This window comes from Sminthopsis crassicaudata, chromosome 3 (assembly GCF_048593235.1).
Source record: "Sminthopsis crassicaudata isolate SCR6 chromosome 3, ASM4859323v1, whole genome shotgun sequence".
Lineage (NCBI taxonomy): Eukaryota > Metazoa > Chordata > Mammalia > Dasyuromorphia > Dasyuridae > Sminthopsis > Sminthopsis crassicaudata.
The window spans coordinates 392,777,115-392,801,143 of NC_133619.1; the positions used below are offsets into that span (position 1 = coordinate 392,777,115).

The 24,029-nt window shown below is 34.4% G+C and overlaps 1 protein-coding gene across 7 annotated transcripts in view; it reads left to right on the top strand.

Moving 5' to 3' along the window:
• The window catches only part of LYPD6B (LY6/PLAUR domain containing 6B), a 219,601-nt gene that overhangs the window by 122,549 nt on the left and 73,023 nt on the right, over window positions 1-24,029 (top strand). For 4 of the 7 annotated variants that reach the window (XM_074302176.1, XM_074302182.1, XM_074302177.1 and 1 more), the window contains one exon: window positions 5,175-5,249. The exons of the other annotated variants lie outside the window; for them this stretch is intronic. The gene's annotated coding sequence lies outside the window, so the exon portion shown is untranslated. The remainder of the gene's footprint in view (window positions 1-5,174; window positions 5,250-24,029) is intronic. 7 annotated transcript variants of the gene reach the window in all.

Here is a 24,029-nt window from a genome sequence, read left to right on the forward strand (position 1 = left end):
GACAAGGAGTAGTCCTGATTACAGCCATGAACTACCTAGATGCCCCTGTAGAATTATAGATATGTTTGCATAAAATATGGCAGCTCTTTTTATAACGACAAAGGGGTGTCCATCAATTGAGGAATAGGTGAATGACTTATGTTATGTGAATGTAACAGAAATACTATTGTGCCATAAGAAATGATGAAAGGGGCAGTTTCAGAGAAATTTGGTATGTTGAAATTGTATCGTGTGTTAATTCTCATAACCACCCCATTATTTACTAATAAGCATGTAAGTAGCCAGTGTAAGGCAACAATAAACAAAAATAGGAACTAAGAGAATAAAGAATGACAAAGAAGATACTCTTCAAAACTGCCTCCTAAATTAATTAAAGTCACTAAGTTAAGAGAAGACAGCCAAGTCCTAGTATGGATACTCCGTCTGCAAGCTATAGATAAGTTCCAGATATGTGCAGTAAAATTAAAGAAATATTACATTAATGGGGCAAATCTAAGGTGTCATTGCTGAATTTTGAGATGATATCAGAAGTATTTTGAGATGTGTGCTATGGGGCACAGATCAGATTTAGGTCATTTATTTCCTCACTAAAACTACTTAAGAATGGGACTCCCAATCCTGCCCCTTGAGCACTTTTCCAACTGTTAAAAGTCTTGTTCACTCTGACCCTATCAGAACGCCATGATGGTGTTTACTTTTAAGACAAGGATAGAGAATGCCCAGCCTGTGGGCTATACAGAGCCCTTAAAATCATTTGGCAACCACAGGCAATGATGAGCTGAAAGCTGATACAATAACCTTCCACTGCTTGAATTTTCAAGATGATAATTTTATATGGCTTATGAATGATGTTATAAATATCCAAATGGATCTTGGCAGAAAAAAAAAGTTTCCCTACTCATGTTTTAAAACATAAACTGGATTTTCTGGGTTAAGTAAACATGGCTCTGGGTAGAAATCAAGAGCTGATAAAGGAACCTGCCCTCCTTTGAATGGGTACCTCTTTTTGGGGTTGGCATTAAAAAATACCTGGGGAGATTTGGATGAGCTACTGCTGAGGGGAAAAATGTCTAATTCAACAAATATTTGAAGGAAGTGTTTCCTAAGTTTACCTTCCCAAACTAAACATCTCCTTTCAAGCATCCTTGTATGGTATGATTTTTTAAAAAATTTACTCACCAATTTCCCCTCCTTTAATTGTAGACTCTAGAGATGGATGTTAGACTAGAGTTCATAAATCTAACTCTCTCATTTTAGAAATGAGAAAACTGAGACCCAAAGAGGTTAGGCAGGTTGTCCAAACTTACAGACAAGAATTATCAAAGCTGAAAATCAAAACTAGGCCTTATGTTGAAGTCTTACTCTATAGTAAGTCTTACTCTGTCTTCCTCAGAAATTATACCTTCTTGTTCAACTACTACACAGAAAGCTGTAGAATTAGAATAATTGCCCAGAATATACCCTTTGAGGTCCTAGGACCCTCTCCTAAAAACAAGGGTCACCTCTATCTCCTCGTCACTAATAATGCTAATTGACAGACATTTGCTGAGTTCCTGCTATCTTCAGGATGCTATATAATTTGGGTTTTGCCTTGGAAATTTACAGTTTTTATAAAATTCTATATAATTCAACTACATTCAGTATTACTGATAGATAAAAAAAAAAAAACTGAGACATAGAGTTTAAGGAATTTGCCCATTGTCACACAACTGTTAAGTGTCTGAGACAATATTTGAACTCAGGTCTTTTTGAGTCTCACACTCAATCCATTGTACTATTCAACGATCTCTAGGAAATAGAGAACCAGGATTTGCCTTCTGGTCTTTTGGATCCAAAGTCAATGTCCTTTTCTCAAAGAGAAAGAGTCCTAAATCTAAAGATCTATAAGTGTGTATATGTGTGTATGTATATGCATATGTATAATTATATGATAAATAATGCTATAATATGTTGTATGTCACATTCTATTAATATATTATTACTTAATATATATGAATATATTTTATGCAAGGTTTCTACTTTAAAGGCATGTATAGACTTTCAATATAATTTAACCATGTTAATCACTAATGACATAAGACTGACATAGATAGATAGACAAATGTTAAATAAGTGGTGCTCATGGAATATTCAAATGTAGATCTCTGGAGAGTATTTGAAATATGAGATTAAAATTCTTGAGAAGGGTTTAGGGTAGAAAGAGGTATCTGAGTGGTCACATAAGACATAGGCATATCAAGTGATCATCAAATCCATGAAAATGGACACGTTCATCACTGAAAAGAATTTTAGATAAGAGAGGAGCGCCAAGAACAGAACTCTGGGAAATACACATAGTGGAAAAATGAGAAATCACAAAAAGAGTAGTCAGACACAGAGCAGGTAAACTGTGGTGGTGAAAAGTCTGTGAAGCCATGGAAGAGGAGTGGGAATCAAGAAGGAAGAGGATGTTCCATTATCAAAGGTATCCGGGAGGCTAGGTAATAAAGACTTAGGAAGACTATTAGATTTAGAAAGAAAAAAAAAAAAAAGGATTCTTTAGTGATTTTAGAGAGAGTTGCTTTATAAGAGGAATTGATATCTAAGCAATGGCTTAAACAAGTATCTGGTGAGAAACTAGAAATAACAAGTACAGACTATTGTTATTTGACTCACAGTCTCAATTTGGAAGGAGCCTCTGAGGCCATCTAGTACAACCTATACCTGAATAAGAACCTGCTTGACAACATATCCCAAAACTGGTTATCCAGCTTTTGCTTGAAAGCTTCCAATGAGGGAAACTACCACCTTCCAATGTTGTCAATTCCAATTTTTGATATTTTTAATTGTTAGGAAGCTTTTATTTACATCCAGCCTCTCTGCAAAGTTCTGTCCATCACACCTAGATCTGCCTTGTAGACACTCTCATTCTCCTCAAAGTCTGTTTTCTTTTCAAGCTAAATGTCCCCCTTTTCTATCAGTGTCTTATTGTATGGCATGATCTTAGGGGCAATAACAATACTGGTTGCTTTCTTCTGGACAGTCTCCATCATATCATTGTCCTTAAAATTCAGATCTGAACATAATTCTTATAAAGTGACCAGATTAGATTAAAAGTGTATGAGTGAGCAAGAAGAGATGCAAGGGAAAGAGTTATTAGAGAAATAGAGAAAAAGGAAGAAAGAGACACACAGAAAGAAACAGAAACAGAGAGAGACAGAGGTAGAAGGAGAGAATTTATATTCTACCTAAGGCAGAAATCCAAGATGCTAGAGAGATTTCTAAGACTTGTCAAACCAGGTAACTAACTACTGGTCTTTTCTTACTGATTGATTCATGTGGACACTAATTGCACTTCTAGAAGGAAAACAGAAATTTTACTAAATAAAGTCTTGGGCAAGAAACCATTGAAACATAGGTGGTCTTTTCATTGCTGCTCACAATTAAAGAGAAAGTGTTTAAAAGAAAAAGGTTGATTTAGAAAGTGAACAGCTGATTAAGGAGATAATTGTCAGAAGAATAAGATGTGGATTTTAGACTATAGCTTAACATAGAAGAAGTACAGCTATCTACATAGTGCTTTAATGGAACTGATCAGAACATTGCCTCTACTTTGTTATTATATTCAGTCACTCAGTCGTGTCCTGTTCTTCATGGACCAAATCATGTAGATCCTCCTCTCAAGGTCTATCCAAGTCCATGTTGATTGTTTCCATAAAACTTTCTATCCATTTTATCATTTTCCATCACCTTCTCTTTTTGTCTTCAACCTTGCCTTCTCATTACGTGATTAAAGCTTTAGCTTTAGTATTTGACCTTCCAGTGAAGTCTGAATTAATTTTTTAAAATATTGACCAATTTGATCTCTTTGCAATCCAAGGGATTCTAAAAGTCCTTTCTGGCATCACAACTTGTAAGTATCAATTATGCAGCATTCAGCTTTCCTTATAGTCCAACTCTCACAGCCATACACTGCAAGTAGAAAATCCATAGCTTTGACTATTCCAACTTTTATTGGCAAGGTGATGTCCCTGTGTTTTAGTATGCTATCCAGATTTGTCATAGATTTCTTTCCAAGGAGCAAGAATATTTTATGGCTGCTATCTGCAGTGACCTTTGAGTTCAAAAACATGAAATATAATACTTTCTTTTCCCTATTTTCCAGGAAGTGATAGGACCAGTTGCTAAAATTTTAATTTTCTTTTTATGTTAAGCTTCAAGCCAACTTTGATATTTTCCTTCTTTTACCATCATTAAAAGGTTTCTTAATTCTTCTTTATTTTCTGTCTCTAGGTATTTTCTCCATATTTGAGATTGTTTATATTTCTTCTGGCAACCTTAATTACACTTTTGATTCATCTTCCTTGGCATTTCACATGATATACTCAGTATATGTTGTAGTTGTCTTCCACACTTCCCCTTTAACATATTGGGACACTTTCTGACTTGAAGGGCTCATCTTCTTATATCATCTCTTTTAACAATTTAGTTGTCCACAGAGTTTCCTTGACAAAAATATTGGAATGATTTGCCATTCCCTTCTCCAGTGGATTACTTTTTGTCAATGTGCTCCACTAAGATCTGTCAATCTTGAGTAACCCTGAGCATTGTAGCTTAGAGTTTCATTGAGCAATGTAAGTCCCTCTACTGGAATAGTAATAATAAAGTGATTCAGAAGGGGAATGTGGTCCAAAATCTTGCAAACTTAATCGGAAGGTATTTATACAGAAAAGGACAGGGGAAAGAGAAAGGTAACTATATAGCTAGCCACCAAGCTATATAGCAAAGTGGGTAACTACAGTATAGGAAGAATAGTAATTAAAGCCCCCAGAAGATTACAGAAGAAAAATCTAAGAAAGAAATTACAGATAAGGTGCTAGATATCTTTATATAAATGTATGATGTTTGGATACAAACAAGATAAACTTAAATTCCTAATGCAAAGATTCAAATTTGACCTCACAGGTATTACCTCACAACTACTACAAATGTAATGAATCATATGACTGGAATTTGATTTGGGAAATAAATATCTTTATTCAAAAGAGTCAGGACTTGGGGTGGTAGAAGCATAATATTTTTTACTATGATGCAATTTTATGGAGAAATACAATAATAATAAGGGAGGGGCATGTAAATAAAGATCACTGCAGGCTGAAACATAAAGGTGTTTTTGTTTGTTTGTTTGTTTTCAGTCTATACTTTAGACCAACTGGATAGAAAGGAGATAGAAGAAGAGCTGGGAAAGCAGATCACAAGCCTGGTACAAGGTATGATATAGTAATGATGGAAGTTTCTTGAGAGCAGGGACAGTTTTGCTTTTGTCTTTATATTTACAGTGTCCAGCACAGTCTGTGCCAGATATGTGGTAGCTCTTAAAAGATGCTTGCTGTTCTCGGATTATAATGTTACAGATTTAGAGAAGGAAAGAGCTATTTGATGTAAATCTTTCTTTTTACATTTAAGGAAAGGGAGGCCTTCAGAGATTAAATATGTGTTCAAGATCATACTGATAATAAGTGTCAAAGGTTGAATTCTCTGTTCTTTCCTGGTTATATAGAATATTAAAAACAAAAAACGTATTAGAAACTATTAATGAGGCATTCAATCTTTAGGAACTTTCCTTGATTCTTTGGAAAAGGAAAAAATAAGGCAAAGGAGTAAAAGTGGTTCTGAGTAAAGTTAATAGTCCTGATAGTTTGGAAGAGTCTACAATAATTCTCTGGGTTTGGGTTGGGCAAATTTGGCACTTGCATATTTATGCATATGGACCAACCATAGGTACAATCAAATCAGGTTAGGTCTTGTTCAACCAGGGAATCTAATGTACTAGAGATGTTCTTTACATTTTGCTTTGTTTTCATGGTATTTCAATATGGTCATAGAGATGAATATCAAGGACCCATTTTGTTTTGTTTCTCTTAACTATAGTCCATAAGAGGAGTTTCAGTGAAATATCTAAGCTTGACAAGCAGCTGCATGTGAAGAATGAATTAATTCTATTCTCACTTAAGCATTCCTTTTAAGGGCTTTCAAGTATCCTGTCTCTTCTTATAATACTAATTGGTGTCAAATCTTATGGTGGAAGAGAGATGAGGAACTTTTTTTTTTTTTTTTTGGCTTTGGACAAATTAGAATAATTCAGAGAAGAATCATGCAGATGATAAAGGGCCAGAAGGCATGACTGGAATTTAAGTAGTGAAATATGCATTTTAGTTAGACTTCAGTTGTAGGAGGGGCAAAGGGCAAAAGTTCTAAAAGATTATCAACAGTGTAGAGAAGGGAAAAGAATTTGTTTCAAAATTATCCAGAGGAGAATAGCTAGGGAGATGGGAAGATATTTAATAATTTTTAAAATATTGTTTGATATATCTAAAGATATTCAGACACCTAGATCTATGGAGGAAAGATTGGAAATAATCAATTGGAGATAGTTTGAAGGAAACTCTTAATCTTCATGTGAAAGTTCTATAGCCTAGCACTAAGCAATATATATTGACATATCATTTTCTTTTATATATATATGTATATGTATACATATATATAAAGCTTTTTTATTTTCACAACACACACATAGATAATTTTCAGCATTCACCCTTGAAAAACCTTGTGTTCCAATTTTTTTCCTCCCCCCACTCTCTCTGATGACAAATAATCCAATATATGTTAAACATGTGCAGTTCTTCTATACGTGTTTATCATTTATTATGCTGCATGTGAAAAATCAAATCAAAAAGGAGAAAAATTGAGAAAGTATACACAATGCAAGCATATAACAGGAATAAAATGGAAGAAGTTTTATGTTGTGATCCACACTCAGTTTCCACAGTCCTCTCTCAGGGTGCAGATGGCTCTTTCTATCAAAAACATTGGAACTGGCCTGGGTCACTTTGGTGCTGAAAAGAGCCATTGACATATAATTTTCAAGTATGTCTCTAATGTAAGAGGGTGTGTGTGTATGTGTGCATGCATACATAGTGGAAGATTGTTCCACTTCTATCCTACATACCTAGTTCTGATAATATACTGCCTTCTTTCCAAGTAATAACATAACAGACTGAAGCATCTTGGATCTGAGAGGGGCACTAATATAATCAAAAGCAAGCTAGGGGGTGTAGTAGTTAGATTATCTGGTTTGAGCCAGGAAGACTCATTTTCATGAATTCAAATCTGACCCCAGGTACTTACTAGCTATTTGACCCTGAGCAAATCACTTAACCCTGTTTGCCTCAGTTCTTTTATCTGTAAAATGAGCTGGAGAAGAAAAAGGGACCAGAGGGTTTAGAGACCACATTATAATAATTTGATTTCATTTTTTTTTTGTTTCTTGAAAGTAACATCTGATGAACCAGTATGTCTAGCTCCCATGGGGTACTACAGTAAAATTGAAAGATGTGGTTATTGCCCTAAGAGCATTTATAGACTATTTGTAGTGATCCTCATGAAGCAGTTAGACAGAATAGTGTAATGAAGGTTTGAATGCTTTGATATCCATTAAATAGGCAAGATAAGTTTAGGGTCTGGTTTGTCCATTTTATTTCACTTTAGGAAACTAGAACTTTGAGAACCTGGAACTCCCCAACTTTGAGATTCAGAAACTCTCGCGTGTAAACTCTGGGTATATGTAGGGAAGTAGGTTTCAGTGATTTTCTTTCTTTGATTCTCATTAAGATCAAATTACATTTTGGCTTGAGGCAAGCATCCACTGAAAAAATATGACTTTAACAACAGAGCCCACTGATTTAGTGGTATAGCACTGCAATTTCTAGTTTAAAAAAATCATCCATTCCTTTCTTTCTTGCTTAGAAAACACTTCTTGCCTAAGAAATCAGCAGGGGATGGAAGCTCATTCTGCCCTCTGGTAATGGGAATTGAATAAATTCAAGTACTGTCTTATCTAAATGGTTTGACAAGTTCCCATTTGCCAGGCTAATTACATCAGTCTGTTCTCTCTCTCAGAGTTCGCTCCATCTCCCAACATTGGGGACTTGGCAGGTGTTAGCATTCCGATGCTGCTGTAATACACAGTTGAACTATGAAGTCTATTACTGCAGCATTCGCAAAGCCAAGAGAGACACTTATTTGCTGACCCTAGGGGGTCCTCAGAGCTGTGTTACTTCTAATAAAATAAGCGAAGATTTCACATTTATTTCTAAGTAAATTCCTGCAAAGGCTAGTGCAGTTTTATCAAGAGAGACCCAAATAAGAGCTTCCACCTTTGAGGAGAAACCTAGAAGTATTGGGAATTGAAGAGAGATTTCTTTCATTGTCGTTGGATATCTCCTGTTAGATACTCTTTCTTTTCAATACTCCATCACAATATCTTCTCTCTCCAGATACAGAAACATCCTTTTGTAGACATGCTGCCAAGAAGATTCTAATCCTTGGCATCTCTGAATATTTGTAATAATGATCTACGTAAGCACAAGTCTCAAGAACTGATGTAGCTAAAGATATTTAGCCATTGTGGGATGTGGAGGAAATATTAGGAGTCAGCTGGAGGGGCATGAAGGACAAAAGCTCTACTATATGTACTGATATAGAATTTTCATATGTGTGTGTGTGTGTGTGTGTATGTAAATGGATTGTTTCAGTTCTATCATACATGCCCAGTTCTGACAATATACCTTCCCTTTTACCTCAGTAATACTAGAACTGATTTTAGTATCTTAGATCTGAGAGGTGAATCTTAGAGATCATTTGATCTGATCAATGAGTAAAGGAAATGAAAAAAAATTATCTTTTTGAGAATTATTATCTTGAAGCATCAGAAAAAATTTAAAAAAAAAGTTTGTTTATTTGAACAGCAAATGTAATGCTGGGGAGGGGAGAGAAGGAAGAGATAAGGTTAAAAAGGTTTAAATGTTTGAGCCTTAGGGTAATGACAATGATGAGAAAGAGAATGCAGGCATTTCACTGCATCATCCCTGATTCTTGTATCCTACACTTCCAGAATCACATATAAAACCCCAGATTTGGCTTTTACAGCTCATCACAAAGTGACCTCTTCTTACCTCTCTAGACTTCTTATTGTCTTCACATATTCTACAATCCAGTGACCCTGACCTTTTTGTTCCTTGCCTATACTTCTCCCTTTCACTGCCATATCCCATGCTTAGAATGTTGTCTGTCTCACTTCTGTGTCATAGCTACCTTGGCTTCCTTCAAGGTAGCTCAAATCCCATTTTCTATAAGAACTTCAAATCCATGGTTAAAGGAAAGCCAGCACTTTGGGGAAATAGAACATTAGATTTAGAATGAAAGAATCTGTATTCAAATACAACCTCTGCAACTTTTTCCCCACAAGCAGGTCTCCTAACCTCATTAAACTTAATTTTCCTCATCTGGAGAGAAGTTGGCTTAGATGATGTATCTGTCATCATCCCATGTGGATAAGCTGAGTGATGGTGGTCTTAAGCTATTTGTTATTGTTCCTCTCCTTCTTTTCCTTTTCCCCTTTTATTTCCTTTCTTTCTGTGTAATCTCAATACTGCTGGCCCTCACCAAAATGAATACTTTTGGTAGTGCTTTCTTTTAAGGGGAAGGTATTTAAGATATGAAAATTTTAAAATCTTAGTGATACCTAATTTTTTGTCTTTCCAGAGTAGAAAGAATTAATTCTTGTCTTTGTAAGGGAAATTTCTATTATTTTATTCAGCTATTAGAGAACTAGCAACAGATTCTGATAATGCCATATCTTTTTGGCTCAGAATTACTTAAATAATCAAATAACTTTGGAAGGTGAAGGACCTAATTCAATATTTGAATAAAGTTTCCTCTAGTTAATAGTTAATGAGAGCTTGTGAAAGTCATTATATCAAAACCTTGGAGCATACAAATGTAATGTCAAAGTGTATGTATGTGTGTATACATATATACACATACAAATCAAAGTGTATATATATATATATATATATGTATATACATATATATATATTTACACATACACACATGCATGTGTGTGTATGTGTGTGTACACTTTCCTCAAATAACCACCTTTTATCAACCAAAGTGCTAGGAACTTAGAGTAATAAAAAAGTGCTCCCAAGAGCACTTTTAGTGTTAGAATTAGTGTTCAACGAAATTTTCTGGACCTTACAATCTGAGATTTCTTTCTAGTTTCCATGCCAGTTTGAAAACTTTCCCCAGAACAACTCCAAGAGATGAGTTGATCTATGTAAATGGTAGATTTGGGTAATAGTATCCTTTCTTCCCATACTGTCTATTGTTCCTTTGCTTCCAGTAACAGGTGTTTAAGGGTAGTGAGAGAGCTGTCATAATTTAATCCTAGAAACCTTATACTCTGGGAGCTGGGTTCTTCCATATTTAGTTATTTTCATACACTGTAGATGAAAAGTTGTAACAAGCATGCAGATAAGTGGAATATATGTCTTTTGAACAGACTGTCATAATTTATCTTTAAGTAGGAAAAAAATCAATGTCCTTCAATGGAATTATCTTTCTGCCCTCTTGACGTCAATTGTGACTCTCATTATTATTGGTGGCAGGTAACAAGAATAGAAGCATTCATTGTTCATGTGAGAGGGGCATTATACATTGGTGTAGGATTTGAGCCACAATCCAAATAAAGCTGAGAAATTACAGTGGGGAAGCATTTAACCTAATAATTTTAAATACTAAGTATTCATTTAGATTTATTTTTCCTAATTCTTTAGGGGAAATTATCTATGGATCTCAGAGTCATAATAATCAGTCATAGACCAAAAGTAAATCAAATATTTTACATAATTGGCCTTTCCTTTCCTGAATTGCTGCTACTTTTTACTTATAAATCTTGATTTTTCTTTGTTCTCAGTTATGAGCTGTATCATAATATTTTTGTAAGTCATGTTGGGTTATGGTTGCTCCTACCTACCTGTCCCAGCCACTGATGACCTCTTTTCTACTCAGTTCCCCTGACTTTGTATGTTAGTCTCAGATGAAATGATAATACCAGGACTATTAATAGTATTAAGTCCTTAGAATTGCTAACATTGAGATTATTAAAAGTGTTAAGGTTCTTGAATATGCTGTATGCAATTTTCCTAAATCTTAATAATTATAATTGCTTCTAAAGATGTGAATATTATAGAAATATTATAGTATTAGTGAATAAAATATGGTATATGAGCTTTTTTCTTTTACCAGGCAGATTAATATTGTAATGGGAGCTGACATTCATAAAATTTGTATAAAGTTGATTAAAATTACCAGCAGTTTAAGGAATTTATCAACAGGCTTATATAATTCCTGTCATAGTCACTTAGAAGTTATTTGATTTTAGACAGGTTATGTAAGACTCAATAAGCCTCAGTTTCTTCATCTGTGAAATGGGAATAATTTTTTTTGGCTACTCTCCAGGATTGTTGTGAGAATGGAATGATATGTAAAATACTTTTCAACTTTTAAAACATTAGATAAAGATGAGTTATTATTAAAAACTATCTTAAATGTAGCAATTGTGTTTGTTGTATTCACATCTTTCTTTCATATACCTATAGCAGTTAGAGCAGTGCTGAGCATCTCAGAAGGGCTGAGTAAATATACAACATTCACTGATAGATTTGAAATTCACAACAGTGCTAAAAACTGGAAAAGTTTTGAAATGTAAGAAGTGCAGAAATGGAAATTACTACTTCTTTGCTCTAGCATAGATATCTCCCAGTTTTTTATCTAAACCTTAGTACTGGGAACTTCTCATCCCATTCTTCAATTCTAGTACTTGGGCAGATGCAGGAGAATGTTGCCATTTCCAACCAACTCCCCACTGAGTTTTGAGACTCAAATCACAATCCAGGTTTGGTTTCAGTGCTTTTTGGCCGGAGTTGTTTCTAGATGTCAAGTGGAAGAGATATACAATGCATCAAAGTGATTATTCTGCCAGGATACCCTGGTATATGTCAGTGTTATAGAAGGTTCTGCCAGCAGCTGAACGTCTTTGTCCTTCTTGGAAATTTACTCACAACTAGAGGTGGAAGATTAAGGCATGGAGGATGAGAACACATGCATTCAATACATAATACCATTCCCAATTATGTTAAACCCAGGTGTGTGTTAATAAAAGCCGTATTTATTAATCCACTGTTTCTTGGCTTCTAGCATTAACGTTTCCACTGTGACTTGGTTCCAGGATTTCTATCTGTTTTACGGTGTTAAGTCAATTACCTGTTGCTTTTATTTTTATACCAAAGATCTTGGAACATTTTAGTTACCTACCTTTTTTTTTTTTCTTCTAAGGTATTTAAATGGCTTAAGATTTTATTTATTCAGGTTCTTGCCTTATCTTTTTTTTAAATCTTTGGTAGACTGGTCGCTTTGTTTGTGAACAAACTTTTTCACTTCTTTTGGTTAGTAAGCTAACAGCTCCTCATTCTGAAGTATTGACCTGATACTCAGAGAACATATTTCTTAACTGGCGTTGAGTTATTTTGGCTAAGATTGCCAACTATCCAATGTTGACCTAGACAGATTCAACATTTCACAATAACAAAAGATTTAATAAGTGCCTACTATATGCAAGACACTGGATATATAAAGACTAAAATAAGGACAAGTTTATAGCATGTATACAAATATGCATGGAATGAGGTGGGGTCTTGGGAGTGCAAAGAACAGAGCAAAGTACTGAGGGGGTACTTTGGAAGGAAAGAACACTTTCATTTTGGTAGATTAGGGAAAGCCTCTTGTAGAAGGTAAAAACTGAGTTGCCTTGAAAGAAAGGGAAAGATTTTAACAAGCTGGGTTGAGAAAGGAACATATTTCTGGCATGAGGGATGAACTACACAGATACATAAAGTTAGGAGAATGTTTGTTGATCTTGGGGAACAGTAGCCCTCTTTGGCAGAAACAGAATGTCAAATCAGCAAGCATTTACTTGACTTGAATGTGTGAAGACAAGTGATGTAAACTAAGTCTGACAAAGTAGTTTGAAGCCAAATCATGGGAAGGTCTTAGAAGACAGTTTAATAGTTTTGTATATATACGCAAACAGGAATCAATGAATGTTTTTGATCAAGAGAAAGTATAGCCATGTCTAAGTATTAGAACCTTCCCCAAATTTAGGAATGTGTAATGTTAGTCCATAATTATTTATAAAGCACGTATTAAGTACCTACTGTGTACCAGATACTATGCTAGGCAATGGAGATACAAAGATAAAAATGTTTTTTTCATGAGATAATTCCTGCTCTAAAAGAGCTTACATTCAGTTAGAAATGGAGTTATGGCATATATGTGTATATATATATATATATATATATATATATATATATATATATATACATACATACATATATACACACATATATATACTTAATAGATATAAACTTTATATTAATGCAAATAGAAAATAAATATAAAAGTTAAATAAATATAAAGTATAGAGGAAATAAATATACAGTAGTTTAACAGGAATGCTAACAACTAAGGGAATGAGGTTCCATTCGAGCTGTATCTTGAAAGAAATCAGGTCTCCAAAAGGCAAAAGTGAAAACAACAGTGTCCTAGGCATGGAGAGCTGACAATGTACTTAGTTACAGTGGAGAAACATGGAATGTTGTAAACATAGATCAGCAAGTAAATCAGTCTTCTTTGAGTGACTAAGTCACTTTGACTCTTACAAATATCCAAATTAAAAATAGAGGATAAAAGACCAAAAACAAATAGAGGATATATAAAGAAAGACACTGCTAGAATCCAGAGAAGGAACAGATAAATAGATATCTAGAATGATTTACATATATATGTTTATGTGTAATGGTAACCATCTCTAGGTTGGGGGTAGGGAAAAAAAAGGGGCAAAAAAGAAACATGATAGCCTTATTATATATTTAGAAGGAATAGTAAGTTCTACATAATAAGTCAGCTTCATATGCATTTTTACAATATTATGTTATGGAAATACTTGTTTTATTCCAAAAATTAAAAATTAAATAAAATATTTAAAAAGTCAGTTTGGTTGGAACATATATGTATGTGTGTAGGAATAATTTGTAATCAGCCTAGAAGACTTTAAATAACAAAGGTAACTTTTTAGCCATGTTGCTATAGAGAGCCAACTAAGGTTCTAGACCAGCGAAGTGACATTATGTAGGGTATGAAGAAGTTAGAGGCACCCTTGTTGATGCAATACCTGAGCCTATGTTTTTATTAAAAAGAAAACAGTATTTGAAATCAGAATGCCTGGGTTTGAATTCTGGCACTTCTTTTTATTATCTTGAGCAAATACTTTGACTTTTCTGGGAGTCAGTTTCTTCATCTCTAAAGTGAGGGCACTGGCCTTGATGATGCATGATGATGCATGTTTCCCAAGACCAACAAGCATTCTCCTAGCTTTATGTATCCGTGTAATTCATCTCTCATGCCAGAAATATGTTTCTTTCCCATCCCAGCCTGTTAAATCTTTTTTTCTTTTCTTCAAGGCAACTCAGTTTCTACCTCCTACAAGAAACTTTCCCTAGTCTACCAAACTGAAAGTGTTCTCTCCTTCCTCAAATACCCTTGGGCACTTTGCTCTCTGTCATTCGGTTTTTCTGATCAGCTAATTCACATGAGCATCTGCCCTGCCAGTGATGATATACTTTGTCTAAAAGTTCTATTTCTGCTAGAGCCCAAGCAAAAATCAAAACATGCTAGAAGTTCTCAGAAGGCCGACAGATTTGTCTTTCTATTATATACTCAAAAAGTGTTGAATGATGAAGTAAAGTTAGTTTAGTCAACTGAAATGTTTTCAGAATAAATAGGATGTCTCCTTTAAAATGAAATTGTTGACCCTCAATGACAGAGGAAAGAAAAATCTCTATCAAGTGAAGTGCAGTTGCTAACTATATTTAGTTTGCACATGTTTTTATTATTTTGTATTTAAAATGATATATCATTTAAATTTGCAGTTTGAACTCAAAACTATTTGGTGAGTCAGAATGATGATAGACTAAGTATTGTAAATACCTTGAGGGCAAAGACTGTTTCTTTTTTTCATCTATTTTCAGTGTCTGGCCCATAGAAGGTGCTTAGTGAATCCTTGTTTTAATTGAATTAATTTTTAAAAACTGATTCCATTCAACTGCATTCAGAGAACATTAAATTAAAATAAAAGATATTCATCTCTTGCGGTCTGACTTCCCGAAACTGAAATGACCCTTTCCAGGGTTAGCGGTGATTTAAGATCCAATTCCTATGTCCTTTGTTAGGTCTTTTGTTAGGTCTTTATCCTCCTTTTGAGGCTATTGTTAATTTTCTCTCCCAGGACATTCTTTTGGTTTTAATCAAACTTCAGGGCAGCTATGTGGTCCAGTGGATAGATCCTAGAGTGTGGTCTCAGGCATTTACTAGCTATGTGACCCTGGGCAACAGCAACAGATTTCTCTTCCTTGGTTCCAACCTTCCCTTCCAAGATTCTATCCTGGACTTTCTTTTCACTCTTGTATCTATGGACAATCTCATCAATTCCTTCAAGTTCATTTTTTTATCTTTATGCAAATTGTTTCCAAATCTAAATATCTAGCTGAAATATTTCTCCCTAGTTCCACTCTTGTTAATTACACATTTTGTTTATAAGACATATCCAACCTATATCCTATAGATATCTTGAACTCAACAGGTCTAAAATAGAATTTATCCCCAACTACCTATTGGATATCTCACAGACATCTTAAATTTGGTATATTTTGAAGTAATTATCTTTCTCTTGAAACCTTTTCTTCCTCCTAAATTCCCTATTACTGTCAAGAGCATCACCATGTCCTTATTCACCCAGTCCTGCAACCCAGGTAGGTGTCATCCTGAGCACTCTACCCTCTCTGACTCACATATTCAATCTTTTATTAAGTCCTGTCACTGGTACCTTTAAAGTGTCTCTGTTAGAGTTCTTCACTCTTCTGGCACTGCTAGCATCCAGATTCTAACCCTCATCACCAATGCCTGCATGATTACAAAAACTTCTGTTGGGTTTAAAGTTTCTTCTTATTCTTGCCCATCCTCCACTCTACTCAGCTATCAAAGTGATCTTTCTAAAGAGCAAGCTTGACTATGTTTCCCCACCCCTACCCCTCTATTTTATTAGCACCAATGGTCACCATTGCATTTAAAATAAGCTATAAAGTCCTGTAGTATTTAAAAGCCTTTTATAACCTGGTCTCTTACTACCTTTCAGTCTTCTTAGACATTATTCCCCCTCATTTAGTGACACTGGCCCCCATCTCAGAACTCCAGGCACTTTTATGTGGTTGTATTGCATGCCTGGAATTCTTTCTATTTTATCTCTTCCTCCTAGTTTCCTAGTATCCTTCAAGTCCTAGTCAAAACTATACCTTCCCTGATCCTCCTTAAGGCCAATACCTTCCCTTAGATGTTCTTCAATTTATCCTCTATCTTGTTTGAATATAGTTATTTGAACATTTTTCCTCCTTTAGACTAGAAGCTTCTAGAGTAGGAAATATTTTTTGTTTGTTTCTGCCTTTCTTTATATCCTTATCTCTTAGCATAATGCCTGGTACCTAGTAGATATTGAACAAATGCTTATTGACTTGACTTGTTGAGTTCATTTCTTCTCTCTTTACTTCCTCTTCTCCTCTACTTTCTTCTTCTTTTTTAAAAAATAGCTTTTTATTTTCCAAATACACTCAAAGATAGTGTTCAACTTTCACCCTTGCAAAACTTCATGTTTCATATTTTTCACCTTCCCTCCCCCATTGTCCTCTTCTTTAGACATCAAATAAGCCAATTCAGATTAAATATGTGCAATTCTTTTAGAAAAATCAGACCAAAAAAGGGAAAAATGAGAGAAAAAAAAACAAGCAAGCACACAACAACAAACAAAGGTGAAAATATTATATTGTGATCCATATTGAAACATATAGTCCTCTCTCCAGATGTAGATGGCTCTCTCCAGCACAAGTTTATTGGAATTGGCCTAAATCCCTTCATTGCTTAACTTCTTTTCTATCAAGAATGCCAACATCCTTCCATTTACAAATGTAGCCGTCCTCAGGGTTAGCTTCAACTTCTCATGCCCTCACTAATAATAGTAATTATAATAATGATGATAATCGTGATCATGATGATGATTTTATGTAGCACTTTAAATTTTGCAAAGTATTATAACAACAACAACTGCTTTTTAAAATCTTTAGTTTCTTTTAGAGGTCACTGTTGTTGAAAGGAGATCTTGCTTATTTTATTTCTTAAATCAAAAATTAAATTTAAAAAAGGAAGTTTCTTTCTTTAGCTGCTAATATCTTCTCTAAAATTATACTTTTTTGTTATGCATAAATTTATTTTGTATTTAGTTACACACACATATGTTGTTTCCCCCAGTAGAATGCAAGCTCATTGAAGGCAGTGTCTGGTACATAGAGATATGCAATAAATATTTGTTGAATGATTGCTTGAAAAACAAAGTAGAGATAGGAAGATATGTAAAATACTGTGTGAAGTGAATATTTTTGTTTCCACTTATTTTGTTTTTGAACAGGATTTATATTGCTCATATATGTCCATATTAGATTAGTTACCAATTTCTCCATTTTTCAGGTGAGGAAAACTAGTCACAGAGAAATAGTTTTTCTGTGGTTAGGCTTTATGTTAGAGTTTTTTATTAAACTTTGTGTGCGTGCGTGCGTGCGTGCGTGCGTGTGTGTGTGTGATAGATCTGTTGGTAGTTTGGTGAAAGTTGTAGATGCTGTAGAATTAAAAAAAAATCATAGTGGAGGAAATGCTAAATTTCAGTGAGAGGTTTGTGAAATAAAGGTATTTTTCCCATCTGTTCATAGACTCCCTGAAATCTATCCACAGATCACTATAGAGGACCTTAGGTTAAAAACCTGTTACTTAGAAATAGAATTTGTTGATGTTGATGTAAAAATATGATAACTCAAAGTTTATGGTTTTCCTAAGGCAGCAAAATCATTCCACATTTTGATTATACCTTTCTATCCAGTCCTCTGCCTTGTAAGACCTCCCACTTTGAATCTGAGGGACCAGGTAAGAAGCATCAAGAACACATTTTATAATTGTGAATTGCTTAAGTAGGACCATGTCTGAATTCCCATCCTCCTTGAACAGAATAAAGTGTTTGGCACTGAGATATTTGTTAATGATAATTATATGTCTCTAGTGCATTACAGAATTCATTAGAGTGTCTGCTCAGATACTCTTCTCTCCCATTTAATAATGCCCAGTTACAGACTTATTAAAAGGACCAGCTCTCTTGCTCTGATTAGGTCTGAGTACATAGAGTAGCCAAAAGGGATCTATTCATTATCAGCAAATTTTTCCTTATGATCCTTATGATAACCTTAAGAGTCCTGCTTATTAGATGTATACTCTATCTGAAATGATGGAGTTTTTCTTAGTAAGCAAAGATAGTGTGAAGGTCTGGGCAATGATTCCCAAAAGAACCTTTGAGAACTTTAGTTTGTGTTCAAAAGCAAACAGATTCCATTTCTTTTTAGCCAAAATGTGATGCCTAGGAGGAATAAAACATTGATATTATTCATTGGTATTTATCTCAACTGTACTTTTATCCTTCTTCCCTCTACCTCTTCCCACTATTTATTGCCTTCCCTTCTGATATTATTTTCATTACCTAGAGTTGAATAGAATCTCTTCTGTAGTGGGATATTATTTCCTAGCTTCCTATAGCCAGTGTGATAAGATGGCTTAAAATCAGTGTCACAATAAGTCATATTCTCTTAGTAGATATCCTATGACAGGTGCTAGGACTCTCTGAAATCTATCCATGATTTGCTCATTCACTCAACAAAAAAATTTAAGCACCTAACCTACTCTTTGCCAAGAATGGTACTAGGCATTAGCAATACAAAGACAAAAATGAAACAGCATAGTTCTATGAGGGCAGGGACTGTTTAGTTTTATTTAATAAAAGTTTTTTGATTGTAAATGTAATTTGATTGTAATTAGAGCTAGGAGGGCAGACATTAGCATCTGGAGAGATAAGAAAAGTCTAATTTAGGAAGTGATGCTTAAACCAAACTTTGAAGGATGCTTAGGTTTTGTGGAAAGCAGAGATGAAGAATTGCATTTCAGGAATGGAGGGAATGGAATTGAAATGAAAGGTTAAGGATAGAGAACTTTTAGTACTTCACAGAGAGTCATATATTATATGCCTAGGTAAGAATTATATTTGTGATTTTGTCCCTAAAATCACTAAACTGTGCATACCATACCATTTAATGCAGTAATACTAATGCTATATTTATTCCCAAGAGAGATCAAATATAGACAAAAGAATTTATAGGAACTTCTTTAGTAGTGGCAAAGAACTGGAAACTAAAGGAGTGCCCATTAGCTGGGGAATGACTGAACAAATGGTGGTATATGAAGGTAACAAAATGCCACTTTTGCTATGAGATGATTAAATGAAATTTATTTTCAAATAATTTCATTACATATCCTTCAGAGACATTCCGGGAATTGTTTTCAACAATGGATAAAATATCCAAACCCTCAACCAATATGAAGTATGTTTAATAGTAAAGAAAGAACATTTGAGTTCCAGCTAATCCTTCTCTTCCTGCTATGATAAGAATTAATTCATATTCTACTGTGCTTCATTTGGGAGCTTATTCTTTGTATGTTTTCCAGCATTTTTTTTAGTACTTGATGCAATCAAATGATATGAACAAATTTTATATACCAGATTTAAAATCACTATATTATTCATTTAACAAAGTCTATTAAAATAGTTTTAATCCCCCACCCCTTATTTCTCCAGTAGTCTAATGGAAAAAGTAGGAAAAGTAGAAAATGCATTTTATAATAAAGCATCCAGCAATAAAAAAAAAAAATGAAGAGGAAGATTTTTAAAGAAACCTGGGAAGATTTATATGAATTTGTGCAGAGTGAAATAAGCAGAATCAGAAGAACAATTTATACAATAACAATACAATATTTATACAATATCAGGCAATAGGGAGTCAGATTTTTGAACTGAGAAATGCTATGGATAGACTTGTATTTTAGGAATAATAATTTGGACTATGAGTTGGAGAGGAGACAAGATTTTTAAGCAGAGAGACCAACAAGAGGCTGTATTTCAGTGGTGATTGTGTGAGTGGAGAGAAGAGGATGGTGTTTTTTTATTATTATTATTATTTTTATAATATTATCCCCTGTATTCACCCCTCCAAATTATCCCCTCCCTCTCTCCACTCCCTCCCCCCATGACAGGTAATCCCATACATTTTACATGTGTTACAATATAACCTAGATACAATATATGTGTGTAAATACCATTTTCTTGTTGCACATTAAGTATTAGCTTCCAAAGGTATAAGTAACCTGGGTAGATAGACAGTAGTGCTAACAATTTACATTCACTTCCCAGTGTTCCTTCTCTGGGTGTAGTTATTTCTGTCCATCATTGATCAACTGGAAGTGAGTTGGATCTTCTTTATGTTGAAGACATCCACCTCCATCAGAATACCTAGAAGAGGATGGTTTTAAGAAATACTATAGAGGAAGAGTTGAGACTGCCAAATAAGTAAAAGAATGATGGTGGAAATGTGGCTATTAGGAAGAGTGGTAGATTGGAGGAAAAGATAATGAAATCTGTTTTAGATATCCTGAGGTAGGGTAACTTTAGGTTATCTAGTCGAAAATATCTTATGCAGAGTTTGTAAAACTAGAGCACAGGAGAGAACTGGATTTGTGGATATGAAAGTCGTCTGCATAGAAATAATTGAACCTAAGAAAACTAATGAGATCATCAATAAAGAAGGTATTTTTTAAAAAAGAGAGAGAGGAGTGCCCAGGACAGCAATTTAGGGGATACCATGGGAATGGGATGTGGTTAATAACATAGAAAGTGTTAGTATAATATAGCTGACCCAGATCAGAAGTTTATCTGCACAATTTTTGCACCAACTTTACCTTGTAGTATTGGATCTTTGTAGCCTTTATTCTATTCAATTATTTTTAAACAGAACATATATTTACTTGGAAAGTATTATCAGAAATGTTAGTGTTTACCTCTAAAAATTACTATATATATTTTTATCTGCATGTTGTGTTTTAGTTGTTTTTTTTTTTTCAGTTTGTTCAGTGTTGTTCACTTGTATTTTGTTGTGTTCGGTGTTTTTCATTTGGGATCTCTCTGTGACCCCTTTTGGGATGTTTTTTTTGGGGGCAATGATACAGAAGAGATTTTCTAATTCTTTCTCCCATCCATTTTACAAATAAGAAAATGAGGCAAACAGGGTTAAATGACTTATCCATGGCTAGTACATGTCTGAGGCCAGAGTCAAACTCAGGAAAATGAATCTTTCTAACTCTTTCCATCATGTTACCTAGAAGCAAATATTTTGTTTATTTCTATTTATTCTGTCCAAGAATTTGCATTCCTTGAGAAAAAAAATGCTGTTTTGGTTTTTGTCTTTGTAATACCAGCCTTTGCATAGTGCCAAGAATATAACATCAGTGAAAAGAATATGTTTAAATTGTTTTGCAAACCTTAACATAATAAAATAGAAATATTAACTAATGATAATAATAGTATTAGGAATAGTAGTTGTAGTTGTAGTGGTAGTAATAGTTATAGTAGTAGTATTTAATAAAGGCTTGATGAATGAATAAATCAAAATACATAAAAGGATTCCCCCAGATTCAAATTAAGGCAGTGTGTATAGTGGATCAATGAATAAAATTGTCACTTTATATATTGTATGAATAGAACAGTAAGCTCTGTGAAGTTGGGAATTCTATTTTATTCATCTTTTTATCCCCTTAAAGTACCTTGCACAGAGCTACCTCCCCTAAACCCCAAAAATCAAAACCCAATTTGACTGAATTTTTTCAGCCTTTTTAGATGTAACTGAGTCCCTTCCTCCATCCAGTCTTTTAGAAACAAAGCAGTGAAACTGTTCTTTTTATATAGATTTGGGTTTCTTTTATGGGGAAATGGGATGTGCTATGTTGCAATAAATTTTGGTAGTTTGTTTCATGTTGCTTTCCCTACAATGTAGCATCTATCAATACTTCCCTTTTCTATGTTAGATAACTTCCAGAGGGATTAAGTGATTTTTCCCAAAGTAAGGTGGATTGGCCTCAGATTAGCATTCTTTGAGCTAATGGAAAGAATACTGAAGTTGAGGGAATCAAGATTTGAGAAGCAACTCCAGCATACTCAAGTTGAATTTGGTCTGTTGTAACTGGACATTTAGTTGTTCTGACTCTCAGTGTTCTCATATATAAATTGTGGATGATATTAGTGCTACCTACTGCCCAGGGGGATTTATAAACTATAAAACTGATATTATTTCTCAGATTTGTCTCCCAACTTTATCCAACTTTATACTTTGTAAGCCTCATATTACCTAGATGTAATATCCACTGTAATGATGTTTTTGGTTTCCCAAGCTACTTGTCCAGTTGTAAGCAGACTCCTAATGTTTTCACCTCGATTCTGATCTGCTCAGTAATCTCCCACATGGTGCTATCCTGAAATAATTTAGAGTATGGCTCACTGCCACATCTGCAGTGATTGATGATTGCCCAATTGGTGATATGATGTCTGGAACCCATGAGGCAAGGCAACTCCAGTTGAGTAGAAGTCTTGTTATTCCTGGCTGAGTATCCCCTCTGTGGGCCAGAATGAATAAAGTGGTGGATGACATTTTGTTTTCAGCTCCCACTTCACCCCCACCCCACCCCCACCCCACCTCACATGGTTCAAATCTTTCAGTTCTCCGCAATAGGAAATTGGTTAGGGTGACTGTGTTTTTGCCTTTTCCTGAGGTTAAAAAAAAAAAAAAAAAAAAGATTGCAGTGTCCTTATTAGCAATTGGCTTTAGCAATATGGGAGTAGAGCTTGTCAGTAGTTGGGTCATCAATTGAACCCAATTGCTAAGTTCAAAAAGTTATATTATAAAATTAATTTAAATTCAGCATAGCTTTTTAAAGAGACTACTTTGTGTAAAGATTGTGTTGTGAATACAAAGAGAAACTTGTCTCCCATGGGAGGAGAGAGGGGGAGAAAGCTCACAACCTGCAATAAAATAATAAAGCAATAAAACCCAAAAGTATAAAAGAGTAACAACAACGAAAAGTAACAAAACTTTACAAGTGCACAGAAAAGAGACTGAGGGGACAGAGAGAAGACAGGGATAGTAAATTAATTGTGCTGGTTTGTCAGAGTTATGTTTTTTTCTTTTCTCACAGTGTTCTGAGAATCTTTTAGGGAATAATGTAACTGGGTTTGTTGAAACGCTCCTAATAATAATAATAATAATAATAATAATAATATTTGACATCATGATTTAAGATGTAAAATGTTTTACATATATAATCATGTTTGATCCTCACAACAGTATTCCAGGCCCGACCCAAGAATGTTATCCTTATTTTACAGAAAAAAAGATCACATTTATTACCTCTACTTTACATTCAAGAGGATGGGAAAGAAAGATCTAGATCCAAGCCTATTGCTCCCTTCATTGAACTTTTGCCACTTAGTTCAGGATTAAATAAGTGATCATCCACTCATTCCTGTCTTCAAGCAAGCAGACAACTGGTGTCAACCCAAGAGGAAATAATGCTGATTTTATATAGTTAATTGTTTATAAACTTCCCCTGGGCCAGGGAGTGTTGACAATCTTTTTTTAAAAAAATTATTCCTTGTCTAAGTTCAGGACAATATACATGTATTGTTCAGCTCATCCAAGAAATCTGTAATATTTCACTGACATTCATGATCTCATATTCCCAGAAGCTGTGAATGAAGTAGCCTGTAGCATCATTTGTACTTCAGTGATGGACCAAAGTTTGGAGCTTAGTCCAAATGGGATTAGTCTGCAGAAGCAAATCTACTTATATCTTGAAAGGCTGGTTTTAAGCTCTTGTGTCTACATTTACTACTGGTATGACTTGATCTGAGAAAGCTCAGTAGAATCATAAATAAACCAATGGATCTGAATTCAGTTCAAATGCAGCCTCAGACATACTAGTTATGTTAATCTAGATAAGTCAATTTATCTTTGCCTGTGTCAATTTCTTCTTCTTTATTTTCACAATTGTTATGGGAATGAAATGAGAAA